The sequence below is a fragment of the Psammomys obesus genome, unplaced genomic scaffold, assembly GCF_907164565.1.
Source record: "Psammomys obesus unplaced genomic scaffold, mPsaObe1.curated_primary_1811, whole genome shotgun sequence".
In the NCBI taxonomy this organism is placed as follows: domain Eukaryota; kingdom Metazoa; phylum Chordata; class Mammalia; order Rodentia; family Muridae; genus Psammomys; species Psammomys obesus.
The window spans coordinates 6,941,784-6,957,834 of NW_026586173.1; the positions used below are offsets into that span (position 1 = coordinate 6,941,784).

At 39.1% G+C, this 16,051-nt stretch overlaps 1 protein-coding gene across 3 annotated transcripts in view; it reads right to left on the reverse strand.

Moving 5' to 3' along the window:
• Positions 1–16,051, reverse strand: part of Opcml (opioid binding protein/cell adhesion molecule like) — a 1,136,526-nt gene that overhangs the window by 112,625 nt on the left and 1,007,850 nt on the right. The gene's annotated exons all lie outside the window — the stretch shown is intronic.

Here is a 16,051-nt window from a genome sequence, read left to right on the forward strand (position 1 = left end):
TTGAGCACCCCATAGTCTCTTATTCTCTTCATATTAATCAGTTGTGGGTCTCCATGTTTACTACTATGTTAATTATCAAATGCTAAAAGAAGCTTTTCTGATGAGTGTTGAGAGATTCACTGATCGGTGGATATCAAGACAAGAACCTAGGGGCTAGTTTATTACCATGTCCCTTTAATAGAATAATAGTAGTAGTGCCTATAGCCTAGCCTGTCATGAATTTTTTTTCTCCTGCTAACAAACAATACCAGGCATGAGATTTGTCTTGTGAAGTAGAGTTTAAATTCAATTGAAAAGTGGTTGGTGGTTGCTTCAGTAACTTTTGTGCCATTATTGTACCACTGGGCATATCTTCCTAGGTCAGTTACTGTAATTCACAGGTTTCACAGCTGGATAAGAGTGATGAATACTTTTATCCAGTGGTATTACAAACGCCTTCCAGTACTGTTGTGGATATAAACATGTTTTTGTTCTTATCCCAGCTGTGGAATATGGAACTGATTTAGTTCACAGCAGCAAACTATTTGCCTTGTGTGGGCTCTGAGAGGAGCTCTTTGCCAGCTGCAGATAGTTTAAATCTGAGGATTCTGGAGAGAGAATAAATGTCAGAGCCCAGAGAGTGTGGAGGAGCTCCGAGAGTGGCAACTGGTTGCTGTTGTTGCAGTGAGACAAGAAGTTGGAGATCTCCTGAAATGAGGATTGAACTGGCTCTAAAGAACCCGATGACCCTAACCAGTAAGAAACAGCTAAGAGAACTATGCTACCTCTCCCACTAACCCTTTCTCTTTCCTTCCTGGTGTTGGGGTGTTGAAAATGATTGGGGTAGAGTAGGAAGAAAGAGATATAAGTAATGTAGATAAAAGAATTTCTTTTTTCTTTTACAGTACACCAACACAATACTATGAAAGCTAGCCAGTAAGAAGGAAGCTTTTAGGTAGGTTGGTACCAGCTTGATTTCTCCATGTTCTATGACCCTGCTATGTGATATCTTCAGCAATACTGTCATACATTGCAGTTGTAGAGAAAAACTAGGAGCAACCTCAATAACCTGTAGTGTTTTTTATGGGAGGAGTGGGTCTATGACACCAATGACCAATGACTCAGAAAAAGGTAGCCTATACCTGGTACTGTTTTTTTTTTTTTTTTTTTTTATTTGGCACCTTAATAGTGTCTGGGAGAAAAAGAGAGGTTTTGTCCTGCCATTATACAGTAACTATTTAAACTGCTTTCTTATATATATTTTTATAAATCTTCTATAGGGTGCTATATGGCATTTTCAAAGGTGTTTAATGTTAAATTTCCTTCTTCCTGTTGCCCCCACTCTACCTTTTTTCTTCATCCCATTTAACTCTTTTGTTTTATTATTCCATCTTCATACTCTTATCAATTCTTAACCCCCAAATTCTTACCCATTCTTTAAAAGTCTGAAACTTTTTCTTAATTCCTTGGTAACTGTTAGTTGTATTCTCCTTGAGACCAACAAAGCAAGTGGTAAACTGTCCATAACTGTTGTCATCATTATAGTGTATGAATTTTCCTTGGTTTGTGTTGGGGTTATGACAAAAAAAACCACATTCTAAATTGAAAATATCTTTAAGTTCAAATATATTGAATGTACCAATCATCAGCTCAGCAACTCTACAAATATAGAGGCTTGGTCTGTTCCCTTCTTGACTATATAGTTAATGTGGACCTATGGTTCACTGCCACTGGCCAGCAAGTAAAAGAGTTGCATACTAAAAAAAAAAAAAAAAAAATGCTAGCCTTGGAAAGACCTCAAATCAAAATTTAGGTCAAGACTTCTACAATATAAAAAACCAATTTGTACTTTTTCAAAAACTGGAAATTTTAAAGGAGAAATATAGTAAGTCAGGATCTATCCGTGCTATGAAGTGAAATTATTATTAGTGTTATGGTACCTCATCAGTGACAGGCAGGGACCTGGAGTTCAATTTCCTATCTACTGTATGATCTTTTTTTTTTTTTTAGAAGAGTGTATTTTTATTTATTTAAGTTGATATTTTGTAGAAAGTTCTTCTTTAAACATTTGCTATTATACTTAAAATATTCAGAGTTATTAACCCTCATAGTCCGGGATTAGACAAATCAGTTATTAAGAATGTTCTTTTCAGGAAGTTGTCTCCTGTGCCAATGAGTTCTAGGTTCTTCCCCACTTTTTCTTCTAACTGATTTAGAGTATCTGGTTTTATGTGGAGGTCTATGATCCACTTGTACTTTAGTTTTGTGCAGGGTGATAAATATGGATCTATTTTCATTTTTCTGCATGTAGACATCCAGTTGGGCCAGTATCATTTGTTCTTTTTAATTTTTTATTTTTCTTTATTAATTACACTTTATTCACTTTGTATCCCCCCTGTAGTTCTCTCCCTCCTCCCATTCCAATCCCTCCCTTCCTCCACCCTCTGTATGCATGCCCCTCCCCAAGACCACTGATAGGGGAGGACTTCTTTTCCTTCTGAAGAAGGAGAAAAGAGGGAAAAAGTCAGGAGCCTGACACAGAGGACCTCTGAAGGGCTCTTCCCTGCAGATTATCAATGCAGATGCTGAGAATTATGGGCAACCTTAGGGCAGAGTGCAGGGAATCTTATGAAAGAAGTAGGAAACAGTAAGATCTGGAGAGGACAGGAACTCCACAAGGAGAGCAACAGAACGAAAAATTCTGCGCACAGGGGTCTTTCCTGAGACTGATATTCCAACCAAGGACTATGCATGGAGATAACCTAAGACCCCTGCATAGATGTAGCCCATGGCAGTTCAGTATCCAAGTGGGTTCCATTGTAATAGGAACAGGGACTGTTTCTGACATGAACTGATTGGCCTGCTCTTTAATTATCTCCCCCTGAGGGGGAAGTAGCATTACCAGGCCACAGAAGAAGACAACGCAGCCACTCCTGATGAGACCTAATTGACTACTGTATGATCTTAATCAGTAATTTTCCTTCAACTTTTTAACTTTGCTGCATCACCTGTGAACTGGTAGATGCTATACTCTTTTCTGCATGATTTTAAGTGCTGTCTTAGCAGAGTGTGGGATGTAAAGTAAGCACTCAATAAGTACTGGTTGCTATGGCAGCAATGAAAAAGCTGCTGTTGATTACAATAAAAGCAACAACAACATTGTACAATTGTTTTGCTCTCTCATGCTAGGATGATGTCCATGGATCTTAGGCACTTCAGAGCATAGCGTGATCCCTCAGTTTACCCCCTAACTTGGTTGACCTTCTGGTCTTAATTATCAGCTTCACTAAAATCCCAGGATAGGAAAATACCTAGATTCAACCTCAATACTTCTCATCATTTTCTACTTGTGTTTCTGATCAATTCTCAATAACCAAGTGCAACAGACTCTCACCTTGAACTTTGCAATACATACTTATGCATGTTTGAGTCCATCTAATCTACCCCTTCTGTAGAGCCAGCTTGACCTTTTGAGGCAATATTGTAATCCTTTTGCTCCTCTCCTGACTTTTATAGATCTCAGTGGCATTCCAGGTGTAGCACTCATATTTCCCTGTGTAAGTGGAGCCTCAGCAGTATGACTTCAGCCCCTTATCTACAGACAGGATTCACTCACACCAGTACACTGCAAGGACTCATGCCTTGAATTGCATCATGCAGATTCCCATGACCTTGGATCGGGGCCCAGGTACCTGAAAGACTTTCTATTCCTCCTCCTTCCTCATCCTTTTCTGTAAAGGTTTGGCTCATCTTTAGAGAACCACTCAAGTACCACCTTCCTTTTACTGTCCCCCTTACATGTCCTCAATACTGACTTCCTGTGTCATTGCATCCAAGCCTGCCTCCGGAAGATGATAGACCATGTTGTATTGCAGCTACATCAGCACCTTGTCTCATTCCCTAGGGACCAAGTGCATAAGGAAAAATGGGATTCCTGCATGTTGACTTGGCAGCTGTCATGTGCATGTGCTAAATTCCTCTCTGAGGAGAGGACTAGGGTAATGTGCTGAACAGAATTCCAATGCTAAGGGAGGCAAAGCTTAGAATGAAAGCTTTTCTTCCTATTTTTTTTTTTTTTGGATTGTCAGAATAAAAAAAAAGATTAGAGAGAAGAGGCACAAAGCCTACAGTCATTTTGATTTATTTGTATTACTACTTTAATTATAAATTATTAATTATCAAATGAACAGCTGAAGCACTGGTGGATTCTAAACCACCCAAGTCATTGGCAGACGAGAATTACAGCTGATGTTAAGTTCTGACAATTCTGCAGCCTCCAGTTTCGTAGTGCTGAGATGTCAGAGGTAAGACTTTTCAAGGAGAAACCATAAGTAACCAGCAGAACATTTGAGCTCTTAAGGGAATCTACATTAGCAAATAAATAAAAATTGCTTAGCTTATAAATCTGCCATATTGGGGGTTATTTCTGCATTAGGAATTGCCCTGAAATTTCAGTGCACATATTTTACCAAAATACACACTGGGAAAAAAACAGTGTGCTTTCCAACTGTACTGCATACTCTGGAGAAAATGGTTCTGCCTGTTTTTCAGTATTATCTAGCTTGTTAAAATATAGGTCTGGGCATAGAAATGTCCATATGTGTTTTCTCATTCCTATAATGCAACAACTTCTGTGGAGCTTCCAAATATTCTAAAATAATATCTGCTTTAGCCAGAAGTGCTAGGCCATCTTGAGGCCTTTTTATGAAGACCCCAGGGTCTCTCTAGAAGGAATATAGACTCAGTGTAGGAAAGCACAGTTGTATTTATGTACAGTGAATGACTTAAGACATCCCAACCATGATACCTTGGGGTAGAACTTCCAGAACAGCATCCACTATAGTGGTGCCATTTTCACTGCCATGGTCTTTCTTGTGCTAGTTTGAAAAGAGCAGGGAAAATAGTACTAGGAAGATTAGGTAGTGACTTGGTGTGACATCTGTAGTCCCCATTGTCTAGTCAAGGTCACTCATTAGAAACAACCTTCCTGAAGCGAAATATCAAGGCAAGCCAGACAACCCACACTGCTAGGCAGCACTACCTGTCATTCCTGGCAAGATAATAAACTCAGATACAAGCACCTGGATAGTCAATAAGGCAGAAGTGAAGTGATTTGGAAGGAGGAAAAGTCCTTTTGGGTATCAGTTATGAAGCTTTTGGTAGCCAACATCATAGTCTAACTACCTGTTCAAATAGTTTTACACATTAATTTTCTCATAGCTTCCCGAAAATGATAAAACAATTAGAATAAAATAAAGAACCAAGGCATATGAGAGTTCAATAAATCATTCCAGATCATATTGGTTTACACTACATTTTTTTTTGGTTTAATATCATTAATTCTCCCAAAGACCATATATGTTCAAAACTTTTACTTTTCAGTTTTATTGGCTTAGTGCCCTTCTCGAGCCATTGTCCCTCACAGCATTTTCTACAGTGAACTGCTTCTTCATCTTATCATCTTCATTCACTGCAGTCATTGGCACCACTTTGTTATGGTTTGAATGTGGAAATTTTCCTATAGGCACATGCATATGAACACTTAGTCTTGGGCTGATGGCACTGCTTAAGGTTATGTAACCTTTGGAACATAAATCCTGGTAGGCAGATATAGACCATTATATCAGGTCTCGTGATTTACAGCCCCTCCCTATTTTCAGCATGAGGTCTCTTCTTCCTGTCCACTGTCATAGACCAAGCAATCCCAGTCACTTTGTCTTCCTCTCCATGATGGAGTGCATCTTTCAAGCAATTCCAAACTTTTGACATTCTGACAAAAATATTGGCATTTACAAAGTTCACACTGAAGAACCGTGTAGTCAAGATGATGTTTATTACAGAAACATCATTTAAAAAAAAAATCTCCTGTTTTAAGTATATTTATGATTTTGTGTTGGGCTGTACATACAGTTACCCAGAGACACCTGTGGCCCATTAGATACATTTGCTTGGGCCAAAATAAATCCCATGTTCTTTAAGTTGATTCTGCCAGCGATATGAAAAGTAACTGATATGGTAGATGACATCAGGGCATTCACACAGGTTTGCACACTGCTCAGTGAATATCTATAGTGACCTAGAACCATCCAAGGTTAATATTATCTGTAGGCAGATGAGGTAACAGAGTACGATCAAATATCCAAAGGAACTGGTGGATTTCTGAGTGTTTTTCAGTTCCAGGCTAACATGAGGTGTGTATGCAATCTCTGTATCTATGTCACAGCCACCTTTAGATACAACAAACAATATAAATATATATATATTTTATTATATATATTTTATTATATATATATATTATATATACATATTATATATATATTTTATTTATTTACTTTTTATAATTTATTCACTTTATATCCCTGTTGTAGCTCCCTCCCTCATCTCCTCCTGGTCCCACCCTCCCTCCCTCTCCCCTCCATCCCTTTTCCCTAGTCCACTGAAAGGGGTAGTCCTCATTCCCTACTACCTGACCCTCGCCTGTCAAGTCATATCAGGACTGCCTGGATCCTCTTCCTCTTTGGGCTGGCAAGGTTGTCCCACCAGGGGGGAGTGATAAAAGAACAGGAAACTGAGTTCATGTCAGAGACAGCCCCTGCTTCCATTACAAGGAGTTTCACATGGAGACTGAGCTATCTATGGGCTACATCTGAGCAGGGAGTCATTCATGGTCCTTGGTTGGTGCGTCAGTCTCTGCTGCCCCAATCCCTGGGCCCATTTTTTTTGCCTTTGTTGCTCTTTTTGTGGAGCTCCTGTCTCCTCCGTGTCCTTCTATGCCTCCTCCCCTTATTCCATAAGACTCCCTGCACTCCGCCCAAAGTTTGTCTGTGGGTCTCTGCGTCTGCTTTGATCCTCTAGTGCATGGAGTCTTGCAGAGGACATCTCTTGTAGGCTCCCATCTTGTTTCCTCTATTTCATCATTTCTAGTGACTATTCTGTTTGTCCTTGGAATGAGAATTAAGCAGCCTCCCTAGGGTCCTCCTTGTTGTTTAATTTCTTTAGGTCCATAGATTTTAGCATGTTTATCCTGTTCTATTTGGTTAATACCAGCTTATAAGTGAGTTCATACCATGAGTATCTTTCTAGTTCTGGGTTACCTCACTCAGGATGATCTTTTTTAGTTCCATCCATTTGCCTGCAAATTTCATGATTTTCTTGTTTTTAATAGCTGAGTAGTATCCCATTGTGTAAATGTACCACAATTTCTCTATCCATTCTTCAGTTGAGGGACATCTTGGTTGTTTCAATCTTATACCCATGAGAATGGCTAAGATAAAAAACTCAAGTGACAATACAGTGCTGGAGAGAATGTAGAGAAAGGGGAACATTCCTCCATTGCTGGTGGGAGTGCAAACTTGTACAACTACTTTGGAAAGATATCTGGTGCTTTCTCAGAAAATTGTGAATAGCACTACCTCAAGACCCAGCTATAGCACTCCTGGGCATATACCTGAAAGATGTTCCACCAAACGACAAGGACATTTGCTCAATGATGTTCATAGAAGCTTTATTTGTAAGGCAGTGTGAAGTTTTTAGCAGGATTTACATGCTCAGCTTCAGTCAGTCTGTCCACAGCATAACTGGCAGTCTCCTTACAGTATGTATTTCTGGGATGTGTCATTCTCATACTGTGCCTTTCCACACATTGTTCCCTCTGTATGGAAAACAGAGTCCTGTATTTGTGGCCCAAGCCAGTGATCCTTCAACACCTAACTAAGGTAACAATTTCTTTATGATGCCAGAGTTTCTCTCCTCTTACGGAGGCATTCTTTACCATACTGCTTACCTTTGCACCTGAACTGTCTCATGGCCAGGGTCTCTTACATCTACCCTTGTGCTGCTGTTATACAACACAATGCCTGATGTGTGCTGGTACCTTCCTTAGAATGTAACATGTAGATGAATAGATTTTCAGGTTGAGTATTTTTTATAAAGTGTGTCAAGGGTATCCTATCCTAGAAACCTGACATTTGTTCTTCAATTTCCTATCCCTTAAATACTCAAGACCTTACAATAGCGCTGTACGTTTTCCTCCTGGGCTCAGTTTTAATAGAGTCTTTGCTAATGGCTCCAGCTCTCCCTCAACTGCTTGTCCAATTCAGGCCCCTTTGTTACATTATCTTCTTAACATTCACATTTTTCTCTGTGATACTTAAAGTTTTGTGCTTTTGTATTCATTGACAGGACATGTTTGCTTGTTTCTGTGCTCTAAGTATAAGCTTTATAAAAAGCACAATGGACCCCATACTTAGAACTGTGCTTAACACATAATAAAAACTTGTGGAATAAGTAAATATCTACTGTGACTTAGATTTTGTAGATCACTGTGTTCTTGTGAGAAAGCAAACTTGAGTCTGTTTGGTTTTTTTTTAAACCTTTTTCAAAAATGAAGCTTCCTTTGTACAACGAGGATGGAACCATTTGTTTTGCATATATCATCCCTGCCCTGCAAACAATGTCCACAATAAGGAAAGATGTGTGTCCCTCATTCAGTTTCTGGAGTCCAGGAGCTCCCTGGGAAATTTTACTATCTCCTCCTGGATCCTGGCTTGTTATTTGTAAAGCAAAGCTAACAGAATGTGCCTTGCCTGATTGTTGTAAGAAGTAAGCACAACTTTACACAGCACACCAGCACAGTGCATGAAAATACACTAGCTCTTTTCAAATGCAAGCTCCAGTTTTTCATTCCCATGCCCACTGTGGATGTTTGTGCCATTTAGAAACAGCGGAGCACGCTCAGTCATTCTCATTGCTCATTTTCCAAATCTCATTTTCTTTCACTTTATGTCAGGGTTTATGCATGAAACTTGCTTTCAATTGCTGACAAGGGAAGATTTACTTATATTTAATTAAGTAAAATGTATTGTGTAACTAAATAAATTAATAAATGAGATAAACAAAATTATATATAATAAGTCACAGAGTATGTATATTTTTGTAATTTGGTCTATATAACTATAATCATAGTATTTAGTAACAAAAATAATAGTGTACACTATAATTTATATCTACAAATTCTAATGGTATGTGGTATATACCAACTAAAGTTGTATACCCACATGTGTGGTATTTCCACACATATAATTGTTGTATATGTACATGTACGCTGGCTCTGGCAGGAAGTACTCCAGGCCTGTCTGTCATTTTCCTCTTTAACTGAGTTTGCAACTGAGTCATGGGGAAGATCTCAACTGTGTGCATGGAACAGTCACCAGAGTGTTCCTTATGCCTTTTGGGAAGTCTTTCTCGTAGGAACAGTGGACAGTGGACAGGCCTCAGCATCCTGTCCAGGCTACCACGTAACCCATCTCAGCTAGGGCCAAGTCAGAGAAAGGCAACATGCAGGAGTGACTGTCGCTGCCCCATAGCCTTGTCAGGCTGGCCTCTGTGTACTATCCCTTGCAAAGTGGGAAGTGATTGTTCATCTGCTGTGACTTTGTTTTATAATTTGACCCTACTTACACCTCCAAGCTGGATGAAGTAGAGATGGCTAAGTACCATGAAAACTTAGTTGGGACAAGCTCTTGAGATGATGCTATGCAGCAAAGTCCTGGCTAGAGCCACAGTTCCAGATTCTGGCCATAGCTTCCTTGCACTTACACTTCCTGCATGGCTGCAGTGCTTTGGATGGTACCACACAGCAGAGAAGTGCACAGTTATGGTACTGTGTTCTCTTTATCTTCTTCTATCACTAAGAGCTCCCATGCCAACAAGAAGTCAGAGAGGTGTTTTCCTGTTTCAATGATGAACACTGGGATAATATCACACACAGCAGGAAGCCATGATGTTTAAAAGTCCTCAAGGTAAGGTTATTTTGTAGCCCACCTGAGAAGCCACAGTCACAGGCCTGCATGGACCTGTATATTGTGTCTTGTGTCTTTCTCAGTCACTGAGATTTGGCCAACTTCTGTGCTGTTGTTCAGTGCCCTGCCCCAAGGCCTGTTGTCCACTAGTGACATCTGACCATAGTATTCATCACAGCTTCCTAAAGCAGCCTTGTAACATCATAATCCTACTGTATCCACTCACAGGATTTTCATCTCAAATGTCTTAGTTAAGCTGCATGATTTAAAACAAAAAAAAAAAAAAACGCTTGACTTGCAGTCTTGATACTAACATTTGAATACTATTTTCTTCTGTTTTGGATTGATTTTTTGAGAAAGACACATATTTAAGCCATTAAATTTTAGCGTCCTGGACTGTAAAATGGGCACATGAATATCTGCCTTGCAGGTATGTGTAGATTAGATTAGAGAGAATGGTTTCAAAGTGCCTTAAATAGCCATTATTACTATTTTCATTTCAATGTTATTATGATGCTCAGGAAATAACAAAATATTAAGAGATCTTATGAGAGTAATAGAAACATGAAAAGCTTTTCATTATAGTTTTTAAACACTCAGAACTAATTTACAAAAATAATACAAGTGCTTTTAAGGATCCCATGTTTTATTCTTGTGAGGTTACCTTTCTGCATCATATAGGGCAGCTTATTTCCTAAACAAGAAGCAAGAATAAATTGAAAAATGTAGTATTCCAGCTAGGTTAGCTTATACAGTATTTTGCATATGAAATAGTATAGCAACTTACTAACAATCCAAATCAGAAACAAGCACTACTGCACTATATGAATAATATGAATGAATAGATTTAAGTCTTTCTTTTTTGATTGTATAATCTTTTGCAAGTCACTTAGCCCACCACCTAAGCACCCACTGTGTCTGTGTATGTGTTCCTGCACTTTTGGTTGCTTAATTGTTTTGGTTGATTTTAAAATGAAGGAACTAGATTATACACTCTCAAGTTTTCTTTGGTCTAAAACTAGACTTATGATCCTCTAGCAGTATTACCACATTTTATATGATGGCATTGTCTCTCGTATTTATAATTCCAGCACTCTGGAGGCAAAGGATAGGAATTCAAGGGCAACCTGGGATACACAATGAGTTTCAGTCCAGTCTAGACTATATCAAGAAACCCTGTCCCAGAAGAAGAACTAGGAGAATAAAGAGAAGGAGGAGGAAGATGAGGATGAGAAGGAAGAGGAGAAGGAGGAGGAAAGTACAAAAATCCCAAGACCAATCTACAAGTGAGTTACTTCTGGGGGCAACAAATCATAATAACATTTGTTATCTCAAATAAAACACTACTTGTATGTATATGTAGTTCTTATAATCATTAATACGTTAATAAGAAATGTTAATTATTAGAATTGGCATGAGAATAAGCATTAAGAATCCACATTAAGAAAACATGAATGGGGGAGGTACAAGATGGTGGCAACCACACACACAGTATCTGAGGGGCACAGGATCTGAAACTCTGAAATTGGTGAGTGGAGAGGAAGCTGAAGCCAGAACATCCACATTGAGGTTTGCTGGGTGAAAGAGGACAACCCATGAGCTGGGACAGTTGGGATCCAGGTCACCTGTAGACATCTCCAGGGGCTGAAAGTGGCAAATATTCAACCCCTCTGAACTTCCCCTTGCCCCAAGTACAGGTCTCCCTGCTCAGTGGAGGCAGCCAGCAGTGGCCTCTACCCCAAGCACAGGCCTCCCTGCTTGGCTGAGGCCTCAGTGATTGCCCCAAGGAGGAGCCTCCTTTCCCAGTGGCTGAAACAGCACAGGAGGGCATCCCAGAGCTGAAACTTTAGCAGGGCAGTGGCTAGCCCAAGCAGGAACCCCCATGCTCTGTGACTGAGGATGCAGAGGCAGCTACCTTCTTGCCTGGGGACCAAACAGTGGACACCATTCTTATTTGCCCCTGCAGGCCTAAATCTGAGAGTAAAGAACAGGAGGAACCCCTTTGCTTTCCAATTAGGCCTGCGAGTGAGTGAGTGTGCCTTTTAGTGAGTGCTTGCAGGGCCCCAGATCCAGGGTCCCTCTGTGCTAGCAGCCAGACATTAGATCCCTCCTACCCACACCCCCACTGTGGGCAACATAGGGATTCTTTGGACAGTGTTCTCAACATTGAAGCTCCTGATCTGTGCCTCTACCAGTGGAGTCCAGGCAAACAATTCCTAGAACCCAGACAGATCTGAATACCAGGAGGAGAGTATGAGAGGCCTGTAGGCCACTGAGGTATTCAGGGCACCTGTGTATGCGTGTTACACTCACAAACAGCACCAGCACTTGCACCCCCTTCCCGTGCTTAAGCTACATCCTTCCAGGCATCTATATGCTCTAGCACCCTCTCCCTCAAGGCACTCTGCCACTCACATGCCCTCACTTGCTCATATGCGCCTGCAACCTTCGTCCTTTAGAAACAGCTGAAACACCAACATCCACTCTCAAACAGGAGTACCTCTCTCATCTTCCTGAAAAATACTCCAGACACCAGAGACAGATGGACCAAGTTTGAAGTACAGACTCCAGGAATAAACAGCAAAGGTTACAGATAAACAGATGGCTAGAGGTCGGCGTAAGAACACATCCAACAAAAATCAGTACATTGTGGCTTCACCAGTAACACCCAAAATCAATGGATATTTTAAATCATGGGAAACACAGGAAAATTATTTTAAAACTATTCTTATCCAGTTATTAGTGTCACATAAAGAGAAAATGAAAAAAGCCCTCAAAGAAATAGAGGCAAATATAGCCAAACAAATAGAGGCACACTTAGCGGCCTACAGAGAGGAAACAAACAAAAAAATAGAGGCCATCATGGAAACACAGGAATACACATTCAAATAGATGAAGGAAATGGTGCAAGACATGAAAACAGAATTACAATCAATAAAGAAAACACAAACTGAGAAAACCCTGGAGTTGGAGAAATTAAGAGAAAAGATCAGGAACCACAAAGGTAAGCATCACCAACCGAATACAAGAAATGGAAGAGAGAATGTCAGGTGCTGAAGATACAATTGTAGAAACTGATACATCTCTCAAGGATAAAATAAAATTGGAAAAGTTTCAAACACAAAACGTCCAAGAAATCAAGGACACCATGAAAAGAAGAAATCTAAGAATAATAGAAATAGACAAAAAAGAAGATTCCAGGCTCCAAGGTCCAGAAAATATTTTCAAGAAAATTATAGAAGAAAAATTTCCCAACCTAAAGAAAGAGATGTTCATAAACATACAGGAGGTACAGAACACCAAATAGACTAGATCAGAAAAGAAACCCCTCATATCACATAATAGTCAAAACACTAGACGCTACAGAACAAAGAAAAAAATATTAAAAGCAGCAAGGATAAAAGGCCAAGTGGCATATAAAGGTAGACCTGTCAGAATCACACCATATTTCTCAACAGAAACTATAAAAGCCAAAAAGGCCTGGGCAGATTTCATGCAGACTCTAAGAGACCGTAGATGCTAACCCAGACTACTATACCCAGCGAAGCTTTCAATCAACATAGATGGAGAAAACAAAATATTCCATGATTAAACTAAACTTAAACTTAAACTTAAAATATCTACACAGCAACCCAGCCCTACAGAAGATACTAGAAGGAAAACACCAATCCAAAGAAATCAGCTACACCCAAGAAAACAGGATATAGATAACTTCACAACAAAGAATTAAAACAGCAAGCATTGAAACACAGTAACACAACCAACTCCACAATAAAAGGAACAAACATTCATTGGTCTTGATTATCTATCAACATCAATGGACTCAACTCTCCAATAAAAAGACACAGGCTAACAGAATGGTTGCAGAAACAGGATCCAACATTCTGCTGCATCCAAGAAACGCACCTTTGCCACAAAGATAAATACTACCTCAGTAAAGGGCTGTAAAATGTTTTTCAAGCAAACAGACCCAGAAAACAAGCTGGGGTAACTATTCTAATATCTAATAAAATAGACTTTTAACCAAAATTAATCAAAAAAGATGAGGAGGGGCACTTCATTCTCATAAAAAAAAAAAATCCACCAGGAGGATATCACAAATCCTGAACATCTACATCCCAAATATAAGAGTACCTGCATGTGTAAATGAAACATTATTAAAGCTTAAACCACACATCAATCCAACACCTTAATAGTGGGTGACTTCAACACTCCACTCTCACCAAGGGACATATCATCTAGACAGAAGATAAATAGGGAAATAATGACACTTACAGAGGTCCTAAATCAAATGGACTCAATAAACGTCTACAGAACTTTTCACCCAAACTCAAAAGAGTTTGAGTTTTCAGCATCTCAAGGAACCATCTCAAAAATTGACCATACAGTTGGGTACAAAGCAAGCCTCAACAAATACAAGAAGATCAAAATAATGCCTTGTATTCTATCAGAAAACCATGGCCTAAAACTAGACCTCAACAACAACAGAAATAACAAAAAGCATATACATGGAAACTAAAGAACTCTCTACTCAATAACAGCTTGGTCAGGGAAGAAATGAAAAAAAAATTAGAGACTTTCTAAAATTCAATGAAGACGGAGGCATAACTTACCCAAAATTATGGGACACAATGAAAGCAGTGCTAAGAGGAAAGTTCATAGCACTAAGTTCTCCAGAAAGTTTGAGACATCTCATACAAGCAATTTAATGGCACACCTAAAAGCCCAAAAAAAAGAGAAGCAGACACATTCAAGAGGAGTGGATGATTGGAAATAATCAAACTCAGAGCTGAAATCAATGAATTAGAAACAAAGAAAACAATTCAAAGTATCCATGAGACCAAGAGCTGGTTCTTTGAAAAAATCAACAAGATAGACAAACACTTACCCAAACTAAACTAACTTAACTAAAAGGTAGAGAGAAACTATCCAAGTCAGCAAAATGAAAAATGAAAAGAGAACATAAAAACAGACACTGAGGAAATCCAAACAATAATTAGGTCTTACTACAAAAGCCTATGTGCCACAAAATTTGAAAATCTAAAGGAAATGGACAATTTTCTTGATAGATTCCATTTACCAAAATTAAATCAAGATCAGGTAAATATATAAAATAGTCCTATATCCCCCAAGAATATAGAAGCAGTCATCAAAAGCCTCCCATCCAAAAAAAGCCCAGAGCCAGATGGTTTCAGCATCAAATTCTACCAGACCTTCAAAGAAGAGCTAACTCCAATTATCTTCAAACTATTCCACAAGATAGAAACAAAAGGAACATTACCAAACTCATTCTATGAGGCCACAGTCACCTTGATACCTAAACCACACAAAGACCTAACCAACAAATAGAACGTCAGACCTATCTCTTTTATGAACATTGATGCAAAAATACTCAATAAAATACTTGCAAACTGAATCCAATAACACATCAAAGAAATCATCCACCATGACCAAATAGGCTTCATCCCCGACATCAGGGCTGGTTCAATATACAGAAATCCATCAATGTAATCAAGCATATAAACTAACTGAAGGAGAAAACCCACATGATCATCTCCTTAGATGCTGAAAAAGCATTTGACAAAATCCAACACTCGTTCATGTTTAAAGCCTTGGAGAGATCAGGGATACAAGGCAAATACCTAAACATAGTAAAGATAATGTACAGCAAGCCTATAGCCAACATCAAACTAAATGGAGAGAAACGTAAAGCAACCCCACTGAAGTCAGGGAGAAGGCAAGGCTGCCTACTCTCTCCATATATCTTCAACATAGTACTTGAAGTCCTAGCTAGAGCAATAAGAACACTAAAGGATATCAAGGGGATACAAATAAGAAAGGAAGAAGTCAAAGTATGACTATTTGCAGATGATATGATAGTATACATTAACGACCCCCAAAATTTAACCAGAGAACTCCTTCAGCTGATAAACACCTTCAGCAACATGGCTGGATACAAAATTAACTCAAAAAAATCAGAAGCCCTCCTGTATACCAAAGACAAAAGGGCCAAGAATGAAATTAGGGAAACAATGCTCTTCATAATAGTCACTAAAAACATAAAGTACCTTGGTATTACTCTAACCAAGCAAGTGAAAGACTTGTTCGAGAAAACTTTAAAAAGGAAATGAATAAATTCCTTAAAGAAATACTGGAAAATCAATCAAAATGGTGAAGGAAATGAATAAAACTGTTCAAGACCTGAAAATGAAAATAGAAGCAATAACACACACACACACACACACACACACACACACACACACACACACACA